At 41.0% G+C, this 7,759-nt stretch overlaps 1 protein-coding gene across 2 annotated transcripts in view; it reads left to right on the top strand.

The window, feature by feature from the left end:
* The first annotated feature begins 6,264 nt into the window (after positions 1–6,264).
* The window catches only part of LOC107656590 (free fatty acid receptor 3), a 6,921-nt gene continuing 5,426 nt past the window's right edge, over positions 6,265–7,759 (top strand). Inside the window, exons 1-2 of one of the 2 annotated variants that reach the window (XM_016444484.1) lie at positions 6,265–6,509; positions 7,305–7,388. The gene's annotated coding sequence lies outside the window, so the exon portion shown is untranslated. The remainder of the gene's footprint in view (positions 6,510–7,304; positions 7,389–7,759) is intronic. The other variant, XM_016444483.1, reaches the window with a different exon arrangement.

Here is a 7,759-nt window from a genome sequence, read left to right as displayed (position 1 = left end):
TCTCTAAGCGAGATCCCAATTCGTCGGTCATCCGACGTGACGTCGAGAGTGACCGACTGAAAGGGAACTCATCATCCAGCATAGTTTTATCATTGGAAGAGTATAAAATGGGCAAAATATTATCAATACAAGCACTTCAGTCAAATACAATTTATGCAATATGTCAAACTTTTAACCCATGGGGGAGAAAAGTCAACCCGTGGCAACATTTTAAAAGTAGCCCAATCCCACAGGAAAACTGTGGACTTGGCAACCCTGGTCCAATGGCTTGTTCCGAACTTCCACAAGTTTTTGACATCGGACAAATGAACATATTGACACAGGACTGTACGCATTTATAAGTCAATGACGTAAGTGTGACATTTAGCAACTTGGTCTGGCCAGTCATGGTGAGGTAATAAAGAGGAAGTGCAATAGATAGACATGTTTTGCAGACAGTTTTATCCAACACGCCTTACAGTGTTTAAGGGATACATTTTATCAGTACCAGCACTGGAGTTGCCAGCACTACGATCTACCAGTTAAGCTGCAAAAATGGGCAAATAATTGGTAAGAGAGAGGGTGGAAACTAGTCAGAGAGAACTAAATAAATTAAATAAATACACTGATTTATTAATTGCATAATAAGCTTTATTTTCTTGATTCCAGTATTTTACAAATTTGTTTACCAGCCTCAAGATAGAAAAAAAAGTGTTTTCGATGTGGTAATCGTTGTTTTAATTGTTGCATTTCAAACATTTATTTGAGTTTATGAGCTAGAGAGGAGCAAACATCTTAAATATGAAAACATACTAACAGGTTTTAATAGTTGTATAATGATTATTTTCTTGACTCATGGTAATCTGCATGTGGATCATTGTGTCATATTGTTAAATGGCCTTTTTGTATTCACAGACCTTTACAACAACAATGTTAATCCATCTGTCAACAGATTTCTATTTCATGTGTGGGAAGGGAAGCTAATGTCATATGAAAGCCTCTGGACTTTTGTGTATATATATATATATATATATATATATATATAGCCAGTATGATCATGCTTAATAAAATGATCCAAAGGCTTTTTGCAAGCTGCTATAAAAGCGTCAAGTTAATTCATTGTATGCAGTAGCCATTCCTGAATGACATCCCTAAACAGACTCCTAGTGAGTTTACAGCTTTAATGATTTAACCGTCCAGTTCATTTCAAGTGACAGAGTCACGGCTGGATGGGCTCAGCTTCCTGCAAAGCCCAATTATTCTGAATCATTTCACTAAAGGGGCCTGATCTAGTGTGTGCACCAAAGGCAAATAAGGCAATGTGAGACCATATAAATGCCATCTTGCTGCATTAAGTACCCATCCCCTTGCCTCATATCAGACCAATTCAAGCTCTTAGATGCACTAACCGCCCATCTAACGCCACTCTCACGGCCCCCTTTTTCCCCCCTCCCTAATTTTTGCCTTCCAAATAAATACGAACTTTTGTGCAAATATGAACTTCCTTATTGTCTTCTTGTTTTTTCCTCATTCAGATTGGAGAGTGTTCAGCACTTTATTTCTTCCAAATGGAATAAAGAGAGAATACTGGCAGCCAATGGAGAGCCTATAAAAAGGAGGCATTAGTTAACTGATCTAGGTGAGCTACGAATCGACAAACTGATCTGACATGGAGTTGACTGCGTCCAGCTTCGTCTCATTGTTGGTCTACATCTTGACCTTCTTGCTTGGACTTCCCGGCAACCTCCTCGTTCTTTTCGTGTACATCCGTAAGGCTCGAAAACGGTGCAACCCCCAACGTAGTCTACGCTCTTAACCTGTGCGTGGCAAACCTGGCTCTAGTGTTGTGGATGCCAGTCAAAGTGGCCGAGACGGTGCTCCAAGGTTGGGCACTTCCAGCTGCGGTTTGTCCAGTTTACAGCTTCTTTCTGTTCTCTTTTCGTCTATGGTAGCAGTTTGATCCTCACAGCAGTCGTCGTGGGACATTATCTGAATATCGCCTATCCCATAACTTACAAACTCTACCGTCGGGCACATACCTCTTGCCTGGTGAGCGCCATCTTGTGGCTTTTAGTGCTTGTACACTTGGGTATTGCTTTTATTGTCGAAGGAGGGGGCCATTTTGTGTCTTTATCAGAGGAGAATGTCTCCGCATGCTATGAAAACTTCACCCAAGAACAGTTGGAAGTGCTGGTGCCATTACGCTTGGAGATGGCGCTGCTGCTCTTCCTGGTGCCGCTTGTTTTATCAGCATTCTGCACACTGCGCTGCCTAGTGCTTGTCAGACACTCTGCTTTGCCCTCTGATGGGAAAAGAAGGGTGTTAGCCATTGCACTTTCCACTTTAGTAGTATTTGTGGTCTGTTATGGACCCTACAATGTTTCCCATGTGGTGGGCTTTGTCTTGGACACTAATGTGGAGTGGAGAAGTGAAGCCATGCTTTCCTGTTCCTGCAGTGTATTTCTTGAGCCCGTGGTCATGTTAATGCTTTCGCCGTGGACACCGAGGGATTTGGTTGACAGATTGTGCCATAAACGAAGGAACGCATCATGTAAGTCATGGCATCAGAATCACTGCAACAGGGCTTCCAGGAGCCCACAAACAACGACACAGGTTGCGTCAATAGTAAGCCATGGTGAATCTAAAGATGACAAAGCAAAAGCAAACAAAGCAGACTCGTCCATAAAAGTGACCTGATTAGGGTACGGCAAGACACTCATGGAAATAGATGTGATGTTGACTTTGAACATGGAATTTTTTAACTTGTGAGTGTGAGTCACCCAATCATATTTAGGGGAAGGATATGAGCTGTGAGATAATGTTTTGGTGGTTATTAAAGATATTGGAAGAGAGTGCATGTTCTTATAATAATTGGCAAGACATTAGCTGTTTATGCACAGCTTTCCCTTTTCACTTATGTTTGCCTCTGTATTATATGATTACATTTTTAATGGTTTTAACAAAAAATATGAACAATAGTAAGTTATTATAATGACTAAAAATTGTAAACTAGCAACATCTAGTGGATCTTTTGAACATGAGGGAAGATCTATAGTAAATTTGAAGCGGTTCTATGGAGACTCCATGTATATTCTTTTATTTCATCCAAATCTGGACAACAGTGTAGTATTGTTAACCCATGTGCTTAATTTGTAACTATTCTGTGAAACAGTTATTCTGTAATTATTGTTATTTGTACTATAAAATGTATAATGTGAAATGTGTAAAATGTTTAATATGGGTGCTGTATTGTAAATATAATTTAAATTGCTATTACATTCTCTGGGACTATTTCATTTTCCTGGTGCAGTTTTTGTGTATGAAAATAATGAATTGATGCAGCATGTAACATTATAAATATTCATTTTTTTTATGTGTACACCGTTAAATACTACATGTTCACACAAAAGTCATTGCAGGACCACAATGATGTCCAGAAATTGTTGATATCCTTAAAGGGATAGTTCACCCAAAAATGAAAATTAACCCATTATTTACTCACCCTCAAGTCATCCTAGGCGTATATGACTTCCTTCTTTCAGATAATCCAATCGGAGTTATATTAAAAATTTACTTTGATCTTCCAAGCTGTTTAATGGCAGTCAGCAGGTGTTGCAGTTCATCAGTCCAAAATAAATTAAATAAAGCGCCATCCATCCATAATAAAAAGTGCCTCACACGGCTCCGGGGGGTGAACAAAGGCCTCCTGTAGCGAATTGATGCATTTTTGTAAGAAAAATATCCATATTCAAAACGTAATAATCACTTTAATCTAGCTTGCGCCAACAGTTGTACACGGAAGCAGCTCTGGGAGGATGATGTAAGATGTCGGCGTTGCACATGTGCCGTTGAGTCTCGTGAAAACTAACGTTTGTTAACAGGAGCAAAGGAAGCAAAGTTTCCTTACTTTAGCAAAGGAAAACCAGTCTCCTCTTGGATTATGTCGAAATCCTCTGACATTCTTCTTTACAAATCCTCATTTTGCACTTCTAATTCGTGACCGTTGTTTTGTTTTGATCTCTCCCCTGCGCTTCCGCGTTCGTCACTTCTGAGCGGCGCATGCGCAACACCGACATCCTACGTCATCTGCCCGGAGCTGCTTCCGTGTACAACAGTGAGCGCAAGCTAGATTAAATTGATTATTATGATTTAAATATGGTTATTTTTCTTACAAAAATTACAGCATGGCGTGAACACACCATAACATGTCTAATCTGTTCTGTGTTTTCATTGGTTTTAGTTCTGCTTTAGTTCTGTTTCACTGTGTTGATTAGTTAATTTGTTTCCACCTGTGTTCATTAATTATCTTGTTAGTCCCAGTGTTTATATACCCTAAGTTCCTTCCAGTCTCTGTCCGTCTTGGTTTGCATTTATGTTTGGTTGTGTTTTACTAGTTCTCCTGTGTATTCTACACAGTCATGGCCTGATGGTTAGAGAGTCGGACTTGCAACCCGAAAGTTGCGTGTGAATAACCAGCGCTCTATTCCACCCTCAATACCACGACTGAGGTGAGACCCTTGAGCAAGGCTGCCCACTGCTCCGGGTGTGTGTTCACTGCTGTGTGTGTGCACTTGGATGGGTTAAATGCGGAGCACAAATTCCGAGTATGGGTCACCATACTTGGCCACTCGTCACTTTACTTTCACTTTAAAACCCTGATTCTGAACATTTTCCTTCGTCGTGTGCTTTTTGTGACAACCAAACCGTGACAAAAAGACGGACCCTCCAAAGTGAGTACCAGTAAGATGGACTTGCCTGCAACCCAGCCGCTATGCCTGGAATAGAAGCAGAAAAGCCTCGAGGCCTACACCCAATGTCTCACCTGCCCGGTGTGGGTCCTCGGGAATCTTTCGCCAAGTTCGTCGAGTGGGTGCTGGTGTGCAGTGGATCCCCGTACACCATCTGCCCCTTGATGAAGAACTCACAAGCCACGCTCCGACTCCTGCACCACCAAAGACCAGCCATCCACCAGCGAGTGAACCGACGGGGCTTCTGCTAGAGCCCACCACAGACCATGGAGACTGGCCTGCCATGATGGACAAGCCTAAACCAAGGAAGAGGATGGAAGGAGTCATCACCCCAGAGCCCATTCCACAACGAGAGTCTGTCCAAGTGCGTGAGCCGGCAACACCGCGGATCGCAGAGTGACTGCTTGTGGAGCTCGAGGGCTGGGAGAAAAACCCCGCCCACACTCCCGTCACTGTGTGTGAGTTTGATATGGCTTCTGGTGGATATTTTGAGGAACTTAAGAACATTTTTGAGGAGGATCTTATAGACTGGTTTGGTGAGGTTATGCCTAGGTTTCCTGAATCTCCAGCACCCCGTTTCTCTAGAGTTTTCTGTATCTCCAGTGCCTCCTGTTTTTCTAGCATCTTCTGTATCTCCAGCGCCCCCTGTTTCAGCTACTCTGCAGCTCCCATTGGCATTGAGGACCTGCCCAGTGTCTTCAGGCCATCAGCTCCACCCAGCACAGAGGATCCCCTGGTTCCACCTCTAGCCTCTGTGCCCATCGCTCCTCCTCGGCCTGTCGAACCTTCGGCTCTGCCTTGGCTCCTCCCTCCCTTGGCTCCACTGGAAAACATCGGCCATATGGCTTCTCCGGGCTCCCTCGTCTCTCCAGCTCCGCCTTGGTCAGCCATCAACGTGCCTGCACCTTTGGCTACATCTGGCTCCAACTTCGCCTTCCCCCCAGCTCTGCCTTCATCCCCGATCCCACCGGCTCCACCTCTGTCCTCTGGTATTCCGACTCCACCCCGGACTCTCATTTCCGCGGCTCCACCATCAGTACCATCAGTGTCACGTGAGCTCTTCGGCTCATCGCCTCCACCTGGGTCTACATCTGTGGCTGCATTTCTGTCAGTCATCTCCAGGGTGTCTTCTACCATCCAGTCGTCTCCACCATGGCTCCTCCCACCCTTGACTCCTTGACTCCTGGCAGATTTCCATCTGGCTCCTCCTGTTCCTGGCTTCCCCTTGGCTCCTTCCACTCCACCATGGGCTATTATTTGTTATGAACTGTGTTTGTTTTTCCCTTGCTCCACGCCCTCTTCCAGAGCCCCCGCCCTCCCTCCCTCCCTCCTCAGTTGGTCTTTCTTTTTGCGATGCGAGGTCGCGCCTTCTGGGAGGAGGCAAACTGTAACATGTCTTGTCTGTTCTGTTTTCATTGGTTTTGTGTTGATTAGTTCATTTGTTTCCACCTGTGTTCATTAATTATCTTGTTAGTTCCAGTGTTTATATTCTAGTCTCTGTCCAGCTTGGTTTGCATTTATGTTTGGTTGTGTTAGTTCTCCTGTGTATTCTACATTTAAAAACCTGATTCTGAACATTTTCCTTCATCGTGCACTTTTTGTGACAACCAAACTGTGACAGATAGTCCTTTGTTTTCACATTGAGTAAGTGTGGACAAATACCCATCTGATAGTTTGCAATAAGGCACTACCCAGGAAAGATCAGAGAACTGATAAACATGCATGTTACAAGTTACAGTTAAAAGTGAGAGGGAAGCCTATGCCATAACCTGAAGAGTTTTGGTGAGTATTTAAAAGTCTTAAAAACTTTTTAGATGGTTTTGAAAATATGTTGGACTGGAATACACCTATTTTACTTATTTATTGTAGTGAAAAACTATAAAAACACAAAAGTGGTAACAGTCACTTTTACAAAACATCTCCAAAGTATGTACTAAAATATAAAAGCTTTCTTGAAATAATATTATTTCAAGGTTCTGATGTAACATATGTATTTTTATTTAAAACAAGATGATAGCAGTGCAACAATGTTACCCTGCGGATTTGCATGATTTTCTCACATTTTGCGTTCACATTAACTTTCTCCATTAATTGTTATTTATTATATATGCATCAGTATTTTATATTTAATTACTAATTAAAAATATCTAAATCTGGTTGCATGAAGATCAAAATTAACATTTTGAATGACCTAATTTCATTTATGTTTTTGATTGGCACAGTCAATTGTTTTGTATTACCAATACAGCATTTTTTTTTTTTTAAAAGCTCTCTGCTCTCAGCAGTTTAATCATGGCACATAGATGATGGAATCAATATTAAGTCATTTAATACAAAAGCCATTTAAGGTTCAGCCAAGAAAGAAAGAAAATATTCTACAGAATTTTTATGCTGCTCTTGCCATACTAACAGTTCATAATGATTACAACTGTGCGACTGTAAAAAAGGAAGAAAAAAATTGACCTGAGGGTACTGATGCAAAGAAACTAGGGGGGGAAACAGTGGCTCAATTCTAAACATTCATAACATATAACAGAATGCAAATCATACACTGTTTACTGTATCTATGCCATCCAGGTGTCTAGAGTGCGTTATGGGAGCGCATTTCAAAAGAGTCCATTGATTTTATCAAGACTAATAATAGAGAGAAATACCTTTTTGGTAAGTTCCAAAACACTTATGTTTTTAGTATCGTTAAGAACTTTTATTTTACTCATTTTTTTCATAATATTAAAGGGGTCATATGATGCTTTTTTAAAGATCATTATTTTGTGTATTTGGTGTAACAATTCAATTCAAAATTGCTTTATTGGCATGACTGTAAATGATACAATATTGCCAAAGCTTAGTACACGTACAAAAAGATTAAAATAATAATAATAATAATATAATAACAATAATAATAAGTAAATGAACATCACAGTAATATAATGGAATATTATAACATCTTAGAAGTATTAAACTGTAACAAATTATAACATGTGAACGTTTGATACCACAGTCTTTAACTTTCATAGAAACACACATAAATT

The sequence above is a fragment of the Sinocyclocheilus anshuiensis genome, unplaced genomic scaffold, assembly GCF_001515605.1.
Source record: "Sinocyclocheilus anshuiensis isolate Anshui unplaced genomic scaffold, SAMN03320099.WGS_v1.1 scaffold1393, whole genome shotgun sequence".
Classification (NCBI taxonomy): domain Eukaryota; kingdom Metazoa; phylum Chordata; class Actinopteri; order Cypriniformes; family Cyprinidae; genus Sinocyclocheilus; species Sinocyclocheilus anshuiensis.
This window is presented reverse-complemented; position numbering and strand designations above follow the sequence as displayed.